Raw genomic sequence first — 12,712 nt, 5'->3', positions numbered from 1 at the left:
GGAGGTCAATTATGCGGTGGTTCGTTCAGGGCGGTTGTTGCTCACGAACTAAGTGCAGAATCTCTTCTTCAATTTCTCACTACTACAAATCCCGTGTGTAAAAGACGCTTTTTTGATCATTTTACGACGCCTAAAAGCGTCGAGAAATTTTCCCTCGACGCTTTTAAGAAGTGTCGGGAAAATTCAAGTCGAGAATATTCTCGACGACTTATTTCGTCGAGAACGACGACGCTTTTTGTAGACCACATTTTTTGTTAGGCGTCGAGAACCTCGACGCTTTTATTCGTCTAGACATTTGTTATTGGCGACGACAACATTATTTCCCTCTATGCCTATCTTTTAACTATTTAATTTTTCGACGCCTAAAAGTGTCGAGAAATTTGGGTTGTCAACGCTTACAAGCGTCTAAAAATTTATGTTGCCGTGAATTTTAATCTAAATGAGATTTATACACGACTCCAAAAAGCGTCCACATTTGTTTGCATAAGCTTTTTTTCTCCACGTATTCGTGTATTGCATACAAACTCTTTTTATTCTACGTACCTATTCATGTATCGTATATATACATATATATATATATATACACACAATAAAATATTAACGTACCGTGTAAAGCATATCATTTAATGCATTGTAGTTAAAGACAAATAAAACAGCATTTGGGGTGATCAAAATAGAAAAAATAATTGATCAAGTACAAAAGGCTGGCAAATGGAGATTCAGCTAAAGATTCTTCCCCATTTAGTATCTTTCTCAAAACTTTACTTGAGTCTGGGGCGTCGGAAGGTATACATCTTTTACTAGTTTCAGCATTCAAAGGAAAATTCAAGGACTTTATCCAAAGCTGTAAAAGCAGCAGTACCAACACGAGTGGTTCTTGTGGAGCTTAACAAGGCCCTGACATAGTCCAGTACTAATGCATTCAGCACAACATCACTGCATCACTGTTTATAGATGACCCCATTTTATGTGACATAGTTGTTATTAGTATAGATGTCAGCTTGGCTTCCATGGCTTGAGTTACTGCGGCCTTGTCCACCATTAGAGTTCAAATAACCCCTTTTACTATAACTTGCAAGCAGAGATGCTCCCCTTCCAGCACAACATATTTGACAAAGTTTCTCCCACAATAAGAACACAACAAAGACCTTGAGGAATCTGCTGATGATTTCACGGTAGATATTTGCACTGCTTCCCCATTTTCAGCATGTACCTCACACACACCGCCGACACAACTCTCTCCAAAACCAGAAACAACCAGAAATAAATGACATCATCGTCATTTTTCTCAAGACCAATTAATTTAGTAATTTTGTCTTCAAGAGCTGCTTGTCCCACCATTGCAAGACTAGTTATGATCCTGCACAATCTTATCATCTGTAGATTATCCAGCAACAGATTCAGATTTATAGAAGCAGGATTTGTGCCGACCGCCAATAGAGCCCTATCTCGCTCAGCAGCAGAAATATTTAAGCGTAGGCGTTCAATTTCCCTTTTCATGGCTTCCATATAATTTAGCCTTTGCCTCTGCCTCTGCATTAAGTAAATGAATGCTTCAGATTTTAGCCCAACAGAATTGATAACTTTTAGAATTTTACAATCAGAAGAGAGACTTATGCGGTTATGCCTGTCTATTTTCTTCACTAAATATATATCAACATGAAAATGGTTTATCACTCTAAATAAATACACGTGAAAGCTACTGGTGAGTAGTTAATCCCAGGACTATGACATTATTAATGTAAATAGATTGAAAATAAGGGACTTTAAGCACTCTATATACTGTTCAACGCCTTTATCAGATGGTTTCACATCCAGAGATGGGGTGGATTGAGAACCAGCCTGGTCATCATTATGCTCATTCAAAGGGTTAGAGAACGGATTCAAATGAATTACATCTCCAGTCAAAAGATCTAACCAATCGTTGGATGAAGAGTTGGGTAGAGTCTTTGGTTGCACAATTTCACTGGATAACGAGGCACCACCAACATTCATATGTAACTAATTCATTTATTACAACATTCTTCTGGTTAGAGATTTTCTATCTCTATAATTCTCTCAATAAAACTAACTCATAAGCTAGGAAGGTCTTAAAGTTTTATGCATATTTTGCTTAAGATAATTCATCAAAGCTTGAACAAATTAATCCACCGTCAAAAACTTCACAGCGAAAAGCAAAGAAACCAAAGACATTTGATTAATTAACTGTAGTCCAGAGCCAAATAACAACCAATATTGATCCTATCACCCAATCACCCCAACGCTTAAATGAAATTGGATAGAATCATAGGTCATATGAAGACCGGATAAACTTAGTAGTAATATGAATAAGAGAATGAGGGAGATTTTCGTGACATTCACAAACAAAAAGATGACAATTTCTAAGAGAAACCTTCTAAAAGTTTTCTTCCATAACTTAAAAGCATATCGAAGCTTAAAATATATAGTTAGTGAAGGTGACAGAACTTTCACATGAGAAATGTCTTCTAAGTTCGGGAAAATGAATGCTGCATATCGCCGTATTATCCCCTACAAGATATATGTGGCACATAAGATCATTGGCCAACTACAGTCAAGTAGTATATAGATAAATAATGATTCAAAAATCATTAGTAGTCACAATTTAAGGAAGCCACCCTTCTACAATGAGGTCTCTCGCATCTAATCCCCACCGATATGAATGGCAATCATTCAGAAATTAGAACTCAGATAATAGACATGAAAATTAACTTAACAACATAGTGACATCTGCAAGAATTCAAAGCATCCATGGTACAACTACGATACAAGGTAGCGCTCCAAATGAGCAAATAAGCAAGAAACAACCTCGGTTGTACTGTACAACATAAATTACCAGGAAATTTGGCTATGAAAAGCTAAAGGATCAGATAACTTTACCAGACGCATAAAATAATTGCAGTAACTACGCGCGTATACATTATGACAAATAATCAAAATGGAAAACATGCCTTCTAAGAATATCATAGGTGTAAATATTCGCAAATGAATCATATTTTTAGCATGCAGTAGAAATTGATAGTGTTTGGATGTTCTGTACCACTAACAAGATTCCTATATTTGGCAAGACCTAACTAAATACGGTACACTCTTGTAGTCTTGTTGCTAAACTATGCCTTTAAGCAATGGTCTAACATGTCACCTTCCTAAGGAGGAATCATTTCCCTTTTCTTTTTCATACTGACCTAACACAACAGTCAAAACAAAAGTAGATATTATGTGCAGCACATGAAGTGAATATAAATGAATGATAAATCATCCGTACTAAATATATCGAAAAGATTCTTAACTAGGAACGAACTTGGATCAAGATTTGATAACACTTGATCACAAGACTAAAAATATTTAGTGTTTCACAGCTGAGTGTATTTTTGATTTTTGGTCAGCTATATTCTTCTATATCTCTCTCGATCCCCGTAATACCATTCTTTTAGCATGATTTGGATATAAGTTAGCGCATCAACCAATTTTGGGTCATTAAGTTCAGTCGTATTAATCATTAAGCCATCTAAGAAAGAAGTTTTTACAAACTTCCATTTAAATGGTACTCAGAGATGTAAAAGTAGGAACATGATGTGATGTTCAGTAAGAAAAAACAATCTAAGATGAAAGTTTCTGATTAGATGAAGGCTTTACTAGTTCAAAACATTATAAAATAATTGCCTACTCTTAATTCCCGTTCTCTTCCTCACTCAAGGCTCTCACTCCTTAGAAAAACATCACCGAAAGGTAATCCCCACGCCCGCCCTTTTTCTTAAAATGTTAATAGAATATGGAACAATAAACATTACAGAAGGGGAGTAAGACACCACAGAAAAGCAGATATGTACTAGACAAAGAAACTCAAACAATAAAATCAAAGAACCAAGCACCTTTAAGTATTCTACAAAAAATACTCTAAAATCCATTGGTTCGTTGAGCCAACAATTTTTATCTTGGATTAGTAGCTTGCTTTAGTCAATTACACTTACAAGTTACACCCTTAGGACTTGCATAAATTGTTATCTTCATCATTTCCCAATAAAATTTCCACCAAATCTAAGAACCAGCAAATAATCTCAATGAGAGATGCAAGTCAGACAAGCAAGCATCTGTGCATAACAAAGAGTTCTTTTTAAAAAAAATGAAAAAAGGTCTTTCTTTTTTGCTTTAGGTCTACATTTGATTCAATTAACTGTAGTCCACACATTTCACAACTTCACAATTACTTAATAGAAGCAAAAACTAAGACATAATTACCAGCAGAACTGATTTATACCTCACCAAGAGTTAATGGAGTTCTCCCAGAAGCAGCAGGATAGAAAGTAAGAACGACGACACGAGTAAGAAAGTCCTACTCTCCCTCCAGTTCCTCAAAATCATACAACAATGACAAGATTGATGCATCTGCACCATTAAGACGGACACCAGCTCAAGTCACAGCCATATCTTCTGAACTAACAGATCTAGGTAAAGATATTAAAATATTTGTCCCATTTTCACATTGAGGTATTGAAGCACCCTGATAAGAATTCAAAACATTATGAGAAGAAAAACTATGAAATCCCAATAAAATCATTCTCACATCAACGTACTTATCTCATTCGATTCCGAAAAGCATGACACAATATTTTGTTATTGTAAAATTCATTTAAATTTTCAGTTGTTTCTTCAACGTTTTGTTCTCCATAATTTGTTTTACACAGTTCATGGTAAAGTAAAGTATTGTTTTATTTTAGGTAATGGATTGCAACGGTGTCGCAAGATGCAACTCTTGACAATGGTGGTATTCATGTACAAGCAGCTCTTGACTATTCAGCCTTGTCATACTGCATGCATATGCTGAAATCTGGATTCCATGTTACTGCAATTAGACCACCAACTGTCCCTCCTAATTCATGCAGGTTTTTAGTTTTTTTCCTTTATTACTAACATTCTACATTCTGAGTTTCTGGATAACTTTTTAGTTCGAGTTGGCTCAGCAGTAAGTTGAGTTGTGTTGTTTATTTGTAGACTGTGAATAAATTTTAGTGTTGCTCATACAAGGAAGGATGTAAAGAAGCTTGCTGATGCGTTGTCCCGTTGCATAAACTTTCAAGATATTGATGTTGAAAGTACAAAGTTAGAGGCAAAGCTCTAGAATTTTTAACTCATACCCCATATTAGAGTAGATTGTTATGCATGAAAAAGAAACAAAAAAGGAGAGAAGATAATAGAATATATTGTTAACTCAGACCCCATATTCTTTGGAAGACAACAAATTTTATTATTGGTAAAAGATGTTAAAAAAAAATATATGACTTGTTATCTCGGGACAACAGAAGTAGAGTAAACATGTTTAAACATACAGAAAAAAGGGGGAAATAAGACATTTAAACTTCCTGGTTCCTCCCCTTCATTGTAGAAATCAGCAAACTATAATAGAAACAACAAGAAAGGGCACACTTGAACACCATTCCAACACTTCTACAAAAGCCTATAGGATTCTTTGCAAATTTCAACATGAAACTATCACAATACCAGTCTACAGTAATTACTCCACTGACATGCAAAGATAATTATTCAGAATATAACCTATTCATAAGGATTGTCATCATCACCATGCTTGCACCCAAGTAACTAGGTATGAGATCCTAGCATCTTTTGTGAGTGGTAAACCAAGAATAAAGTGAGAAGGTTGGATTGTAGGGAGTTAAAGAATACTATAATACACCTAGCGCCCCGCAGTGACTCGGTTTATTTTGTACATATGTTGAGGATGTCGATCTCTAGCACATCTAATCGTTTATACACATAAAACAAAAATACTCTGCATATCTAACAAATATAACAAACTGTTCTACCCAATTTTAGCCCATAGCCAAACAACCAATTTCATATTGAATTATACCAGTTGGAAGTTTCAAGCTCAATATTTCCAAAACGGAACTTTTATTCCAACTAAAAAGAATTTGCTATTTAGTTTTCACATAAGTCAGAAATAACACAATCATGTTCTTTTTTATTTGGTTGATTTTCATGTTGGGAGATGTTTAATCATTTGATCATAGCTTGATGTCTCATGCCTTGCAATTAAATATCGACAGATAAATTATCAGATACCTTGCAAATTGAATATTGGCAAATTAAATATTATCAGATACCTTGCAAATTAAACAAGCCATGTGAACTTTCAGCAAATTGAAAATTGAAAGAAAAGTATAATAATCCAAAAATCATACATTCATACTGAAATTTTCAAAGAAATTTGAAAGAAAGGTATAATTTGATGAATATGAGAAATTCGTTTACCTTGGAAATTCAGCCCTTGGAAATTCGTTTATCTGATGGGATTCTCCGCCGCTATGACTCATGAGAGGATGAAGATGGATAAATTAGCAAACAATAGGAAATATTAGATTAAATTGACAAAAAATAAAAATAAAAATAAAAAACAGAGCAGATCAAGCAGCATATATAGGAATTTGAATTGAAGGTTGACGAAGGGACGAACCTGAAGACACTGGCCGTCGAGAGGATTATGGCGGAAACCGATTTTCAGAGAAGAACGATTTAGGGTTTGAACGTGGCTGGAAGGGCTGAGTAGTGGGAGCGCGATTTGGTTTTCCTCAAAACTGAAAGAAATAGCATCACGTGCTTTTCACGTGGTTTATCCACGCTTATTGGACGCTTTAACACTTCCCCACATTCTTCGACCTCTACAAGCGTCGAGGCCACACGGAAAATGTCTTCCCCCCAAACTCACTACCTTTGGCGTCGAGCACTAAGCGTCTAGAAAGGCCATGTTTTGTAGTAGTGTCTTCCAGCTTCTGATCGATCCCTTCGGCAACGATCTGAACCATTCTCCCAGCACTCCGGTCAGCGTGGTTGGGAAGTACTTGCACCAAGAGGCTTCGGAGTAGGGACTCAGGAACATTTGCTGCTCGTAGGAGAAGACATGATCCCTCGGATCCGTGGTCCCGTTGTATGTCAGGTGCGCTGGCAGCCTAACCTTTGGTCCCGTTGTATGTCAGGTGCGCTGGCAGCTTAATTTAAATGATGAACAAATTTAAGTTTCAAAATTGTTACAATGATTTCCTTGTGATTGAGGATCTCTCTCTTATTGTTTGATTGGGTTGAATAACTTTTAGGATATGCAGTTGACGAAATTCTTTCAGAACGATGCATCTCTCCGGTGACAACTCCAAATCCGACCAGTCATCCAATTTCAGGCTAGGTTCATCCTCTCCCTTTCCTCTTAGGAATTATCTTTCAATTTCTTGTCTTCTGGGTTAATGGGTTTGCAATATTGATGTATAATTTGTTGTGAATTGTTATTCGAACCTTTTTCTTTAATCAGGGTTGTTATTGGGCAAAAAGTACAAATTATGGTGGTGACTAGTGATTATATAGATAAATCTTTGGTTGTTCATTGTTCCAACAAGATTTTGCAATACTGTACCAGTTAATAACTTGCAATAACCCATGTTACATGAACAGTACATTATGTTGTTATCGTGTCACAACTGACTCATAGTCTGAGGCCATTTTATGAATTTCAATTTGGGTTTTTCCCGGATGTGTGGTCTATTATTGAGTTTGTAATAGTTGTAGCCTTAAATGTTAGATATATAAGGATGGTATGGACTTCTCTATGATGCACTTCATAATAGCCTTGTTTATGTTTGTGTTTAGGATGTATACATATAGGGGTGTGCAGAATTGACCGGGTCCTGAATCCGGTCTGGATCCGGACTTGAATTGTCCGGTCCGGTCCGGACCGGTGGATTCCGGACCGGGTACCGGACCAATTAATTAAGTAATTCCGGATTCCGGATTCCGGTCCGGACCGGACAAAAATCGGAAAATTCAGGTCTAGACCTGAAATCCGGTTAAAATATAGAAGTACTCCGTAAAATTCTATTTGGGCTTTGCACACTATGATTCCTGACAACCTACATAACCCTAATACTCTTTACCTCTCCAGCCTCCTTCTACCTCTCTCCTACTACCTCCTCATTCTCTCTCCAGCCTCCTTCTACCTCCCTCATTCTCTCTCCTCAATTAAATTGAGCACCACCTACAACTCTACAAGGATGAAACCATGAGCACCATCTGCGACCACCTGGGACACCGCCAATCGGTCGTCGACCACGCACGACGCCATCGGCGCACCGCTCTCCTTCTCGATCTGCTTCTTATTCGCTAATTTGTAACTAAGTTATCTTAAGAAGAATGGTTTAGAGTATCTACTTACCAAAACAAAATGTTCAACTAGAAATCAATTTTAAGATTTAAAAAATGGGTTAAAAATATGTGGGTTTCTTTTCTATACAAAATTCAGGAAATGGGATTTGTAAAATAGAATTTTTATTGCTTTTGATGATTCTTAACTAATGAAATTGTTGGTTCAAGTGAATAGATTTTTGGTACTGAAACGAAAATTGCAAAATTAACAAAAAAAAAACAGGGTCCAACAGGTCAAAACCCGGTTCGGACCGGAATTTTCAGGTCCGGACCGGTCTCCGGACACACAAATTCGTGTATTCCGGTTCTGGTCTGGACCGGGCCGTACTTGGACCGGTGAACAGTCCTATATACATATAATGTAGGTTTGGTGGTAAATATGGTCTTCCTACATATAATGTGTTCCGGTGTTGAAACAGTGGAAACAATGGGCTTCGAATGAAGGCCCTTTTGAGTGTGTTGAAGATCTTGCTAGCTTGAATGAGTTGAATCCGAATTCACCTGCACAATGACAGAGTTACTAGCCTCGGGGGTGTTTCCGAGGAAAGCCCCTCCGATGCCTAAGTATGAACGATGCTCGGATTCTAGAGAGAGGTTCTCTAGAGAATAGTCTTAAGGCGATAAATTGGACGTACCTCGAGGTGTGAGCCTTGGCGGTTTATTTATAGTGTTTGCATAATAAATGCCCATAGGTCATTTATTGCCAGTGGGCCTTGGGCCTTGGTTGATGGCTAAACATCCATTTTGGAGTGTAGTGGGTTTGATGTTGTTGTATTGAGCCTTTGGGCTTTGGACTTAGTGGCCCAATTGACAGCCAATTGGGAGCCCAAACATAATGCATCTTATCAAAGTAATTAATGTCCCTTAATTGGCTCATAGTAAACCAACCAAGAGAAAAATAAATAAAATGGAAGTCGAAAACGCTTCGTCTATCGGAACAAAAAGGTGTAGAACTTACGATGACGTCAGCTATTTTGGGGGGCAAAGCCATTGTTATCGGCTCATCATTGAGTATGAGCTGTTTACACTCCTGCCGTTAAACCCTCTTTTTCTTCTTAATGGCAGCAACGTACAACCACTACAAAATGGGCACAGAAGACCATCACTCTCTATCCTCGCCCTCTTGGCTGCCATCTCATCACCTATAAGGTTTTTACTTCATTTCCTGCTAATTTCACTATTATTTTACTTGCTGATGTTAATTATTGTTGTTTAGAATCTATGTTTCCTTCATTAAATTTTCACCTGATTTTGCATTTGATTTGAAGAAAAAAAGGGTTTATTTATTACAAGAACTTGTCCAGTTACATGCACTTGAACAAAGGATTTTGTGGAATTGGAGAAATGGAGATTTGATTTTACAAACGTATCTTACTGGGAAGTTGTTGTGATTTGATTTTGATAAATGTTTTGATTGTTTCCTTTGTTTGCTCGACTAGTTTTTGTTGTTTTAATACGGTTGTTTTTGAGGTTTGTTGTATTGGGTATCGTTAAGTTATGTAATCTTGTGAGAAACCTAGATTCTCGGATTTTACTTGGATATGTTAGCAGTTCTGAAGAATGTTAGCATTGATGGTATATGCGCATAGCCGCATAGGTAGTGCTATTTCTTTGAGGAGGATCATCATGTTTCAAAGCTTGTAGCGATTTCTACTTCATATTGTTGCCTCGAGAATGGAAAACAGTAACATTTTTGTTGATGTTTGACAAATTGTTGATGATGTTCAAAACTTATGCTTTAGTCAAGTGGGGTAAACTGATGCAGCTCTGAATAACAATTGTCTTCCGTTGATCAATGGTTGGTGGATATGAGGATGAGACATTGAGACTAGAACCTTGTGCAACTTCATGTGGGAAAAATGAAGTCTCAATTTATTTTATATCTTTACACAGAAACATGCTTATGGAAGGAGATTGGGTATTGTCTTTAGAAGCTTAAGCGTGCGATGCGACAATTGTTTTTTCCCGTCCATTTGACTAGTTTTACTTTGGTCTTTCTAATTCAGTGACTCATAGCCACAATATCTGAATATTTATGTCTAGTACATAAGGAAATTGAACAAGATCTGTCTGAATTCAATTGCCGGCTTGCTCATCTTTTAGGTAAGGATCCATTTTATATTCATTAGAGTGAGTAGACTCCATGCTTCTAAGTAGTTCTAATTTTGGGTATGATGTTGTAAGCGTGCAGGAGGAGATATCGTTGTCATGGTGTTTTCTTTTCTTCTAGGCTTGTTTCTATGGTGTTGTTGACAGTTTTCATGGTGGGAAAGCTTATGGTGGTTCTTCAGTTCTTAATGGAGGTTGTATGAGCTAGAAATTCAAGCTACTAAACTCGTTCCGCTCTTATTTTTCACAAGGAATTTGATATCCTTTACAGTTTTATCTACCCTACAAATCGTATGGTTCCAATAGCCCTTGTTTCTAACTTGCCAGACTAAGTAGATAGTGGCAGCAATAGCAGCATACAACACCTCTTTTCTCCATTTTGAGGCTTTGTGTTCAGTCTTGATCCCCACTTACAAAGAGCATAATTAATCCCCACAATTATTGTTAGATCAGTTACAATCAAGGTTACTTGGGGGGGGTACAGTTGGAAATGTGTGTCATTAAAGCATTGAACAATATGGAAAATTGAATATCCTAGAGCTTCTTTATCGCTAAAAATTATTTTATGACTTTGAATGTCGAGGATAGCTGGAAAAGACAAGGGAAGAAACTTTTATGTCACTATGAGCCTTTTGTTTTTGACATTTTAGATTAGCTAGTTTGGAAATGAACTGAGTGGATCAATTTTTTTAAGATGTGGCTACAAAATTGTTATGAAAGTACCTGTTTTAAATTGGGAAGCAAAACTGCAAACTATAGAAAATGTCATATTTGTCTTGGTGCCTAACAACCAGAGAAGATAAGATTTTTTATTTATTTTTAAGAAATTGAATCACGAGGGATTTCCAGTGAGGTCTAACTGTCTAAGTGCCATTCTTTTTCTCCTCTTATTGATTCAGTCTCATTGACTTGTGCTCAGTCTTTGTTATTGTTATATTAGTTACAAGTAGTTGATTTTTGTTAATGAACTATGCTATTTTTATGTCTGAATCTTGGACCAACTTGTCTTCAGCGTGCGATTTGATCCTTTACTTGTAATTGGTAGAAATGCTGCTCCATACGGAATCACTTCTGAATAGATTCACGGTTTTGTGAAGTTTTTGCCTATGAATGATAGATAATTAAAATAAACTGTTATTTATCATGGATTTCTCAGACTAATTTTGGCTGATGAATGATAGATAATTTTACCCTTTTTTTAGGGTGGCTTGCTATTTGTATGGTATGTTGCGTTGCATTAATTGTAGGAAAATATTTTCATACTAGTAATATTAATTACCGTACATTCTTTTGACTTGCAGATAACTCTTTATTTGGCAAACGGTGAAGTCGGCTTATTTGGGGAAGCACATGACGTATCGAGTTATACTATATTAGTTGTTTCGTTGTTGCATTGTAGTAGTTAATTAGTTATTTATCTTGTCAGATGCAGATTATTAGATAATATTTTGTTAAGTTTTTAAGACTATTACACAATTATATATATCACCTATGTAATGACTTATGACTTACTCTGTATGAGTTATTTATTTATAATATTTATTTTTATCATATAATTATTTGTGATTTTAAATTTATACTAATGTATAACTATAATTGTTGGTATGCTTGATAGCGGAAACTTTTGAGAAGCCATTGTAAAACTAAATTATAGTATGATCCATTTTGTAGCGATTATAATCGCCGCTATAGACTGTCAATTTGGATTATTATTTTAGCAAATGTATCAATTACGAAATTAATAGTATCACTTAAATTTGGAACAATAAGTAACCTATAATAGTGATTATAGTTGATACGATAGGTATTAATAGCGTCTATTGCATTCGCTACTATAACTACCAATAGCATTGATTCTTTTGCCGTTAAAACTAATGTATTTGGTATGTGAAATTATGAAATTATAGCGATTATAATCGCTACAATAATCGATACTATTGTACATAGTATTTCGTATCGATTGTTTTGGTCTACCCCATTGAATGTACTAATCGCTACTGAAGGCTATGACAACGGTGGATACCGCCTCGAGCTAATTGATGGGGAATATTTTCGTAGCGAATATATTCGCTACTAAAGGCCAAAATAATCACCACGAAAGCTCGTTTTTCTTGTAGTGGGATCTTTTGTGGTGATGACGTGTCACGCGTTCCTCGAAGGTATCAAGTATGCGCTGGCACGATCTTCCTGCAACCTGCAAAACAAGAATATTCCCGTAGGAATATTCCCTCCGATGCCTAAGTAAGTATTGGCTAAAGAGAGAAGTAATTTGTAGAGAGAAGGCAGGGCAAAGATAATTTAAGGTAGGTGGGAATGAATTGAATGCCCCTTTTACTTTCGGATCTGAACTATAAGGCTAGGGTTTTTTGGGAATTGATCC

General features: G+C 36.3%; 2 long non-coding RNA genes across 4 annotated transcripts; one reads left to right on the top strand and one right to left on the bottom strand.

The window, feature by feature from the left end:
- Positions 1-664: 664 nt before the first annotated feature.
- LOC110786660 (uncharacterized) lies at positions 665-6,605 on the bottom strand. Of its 3 annotated transcripts, none has more exons than XR_002532916.2 (4): positions 6,491-6,605; positions 6,289-6,339; positions 4,277-4,519; positions 665-1,533 (listed from the first exon to the last, which is right to left on the bottom strand). It is a non-coding gene; the product is annotated as an uncharacterized lncRNA (long non-coding RNA). The 3 variants fall into 3 exon arrangements; XR_008929359.1 differs by having other exon boundaries at positions 6,289-6,345; positions 6,491-6,573; XR_008929355.1 differs by having other exon boundaries at positions 6,289-6,586.
- Positions 6,606-7,797: 1,192 nt separating this feature from the next.
- On the top strand, positions 7,798-11,888 carry LOC110786659 (uncharacterized). The gene is made up of 2 exons (XR_002532915.2): positions 7,798-9,372; positions 11,634-11,888. It is a non-coding gene; the product is annotated as an uncharacterized lncRNA (long non-coding RNA).
- Positions 11,889-12,712: the final 824 nt, after the last annotated feature.

Source organism: Spinacia oleracea, chromosome 1, assembly GCF_020520425.1.
Source record: "Spinacia oleracea cultivar Varoflay chromosome 1, BTI_SOV_V1, whole genome shotgun sequence".
NCBI lineage: Eukaryota > Viridiplantae > Streptophyta > Magnoliopsida > Caryophyllales > Amaranthaceae > Spinacia > Spinacia oleracea.
The sequence above is the reverse complement of the archived record's forward strand: the minus strand, read 5'-3'. Positions and strand labels throughout refer to the sequence as shown.